Below are 1,461 nucleotides of genomic sequence, written 5' to 3'. Positions count from 1 at the left end.
TTAGGACTTTAATAACAGGTTTTGGCTTTACAATACTAGGTGTAAGGTCTTTTAGGCTGACTGCCAGCCCCACGGATGCCATGTTAACCTCTGTGACCTGAGTTCCTGGAAAATCTAAAGTAACTGGAAGACCATGAAGAGGAAGAAATGATCCACCCCTGGGGTGCCTACTTAAATTTGAGACATTCTCTATCGTTCCTTATTCCCGCCCCAATCGATAAGGCCATTGGACTCTGTAACTGACCTTGGTCAGCCTCCTGAGGCCACACCCTAAGACCCCCTTCCAGCTTGCAAAAAGCCGCCCTAAACAGTAACTTCTGTAACTTTCCACTGCCCGCCCCAAACCTATAAAACCAACTCCGATCCCATCGCCCTTCGCTGACTCTTTTCAGACCCACCCCGCCTGCAACTGGGTAAATAAACAGCCATGTTGCTCACACGAAGCCTGTTTGCGTGGGTGGGGGGAGGTTTCTTCATTCAGAGCACGAGTTTTAACACTAGGTATTCCATTCCTATAAAACATTCAGGTAAGGCTGGGTGCAGTGGCTCACAACCTGTAATTCCAGCCCTTTGGGAGGCCAAGGAGGGTGGATCACCTGAGGTCAGGAGTTCAAGACCATGCTTATCAACATGGTGAAACCCTGCCTCTACTAAAAATACAAAATTAGCTGGGCACGGTGGCGCATGTCTGTAATCTCAGCTACTCGGGAGGCAGAGGCAGGAGAATTGCTTGAACACAGAAAGCAGAGATGGCAGTGAGCCGAGATTGTACCACTGCACTCCAGTCTGGGCAACAAGAGCGAAATTCCATCTCAAAAAAAAAGAAATTTTTTTTTTTTTTCCAGATAAGGAAACACAACTTCTTTCATTGAAGCGGGAGCAGCCTTGAGAAACAGACCTCTTGAACTCGGAACTGGGAAGGGAGAGGCAGCATAGTTGCTTAACAGCCAAGCTCCAGCTCACAGAGAAAGTCCCTGCCCTTAAAGGCTTACAGCTCTAGAAATTACATGGGAGACGGTCTGGGGCTGTGGAGTAGGTGTGGGGTAAAGTGACTTAGGTGGGGGTTTGATCTTGTTTAAGTAAAAACAATGCTTTCCAGAAAGATTCCTCCATACCATGCCTGCGATCTATAGCAGGGTGATTACGGTTGCCAGCCTTTACTTCTCCTGTTGAAATGCAGTGTGGAAGTCAAGGTGGGGACGGTCTGAGATGCTTAAGGGTGATTAAGGGTCTCCTCCCTCAACATAAAGGTTGTGTAAGCACTCTGACTTTCATCAAAATCCTATCAAGACTTAAATTTTTGTGTTCTCTCAGTCTAATTGCAGCTCAAGTGGGGGATTCACCAGTGGCTTTGGTACCATGGTGCATGGGGCTCCCCTATCAAGGTGTTTGGAAACTTCTCTTCACCCCCTATTTTTTTTTCTTTCTTCCTTTTTTTTTTTTTTTTTTTTTTTTTTTTTT

Source organism: Sapajus apella, unplaced genomic scaffold (assembly GCF_009761245.1).
Source record: "Sapajus apella isolate SASKATOON/1434 unplaced genomic scaffold, GSC_monkey_1.0 scaffold14, whole genome shotgun sequence".
Lineage (NCBI taxonomy): Eukaryota > Metazoa > Chordata > Mammalia > Primates > Cebidae > Sapajus > Sapajus apella.
The sequence above is the reverse complement of the archived record's forward strand: the minus strand, read 5'-3'. Positions refer to the sequence as shown.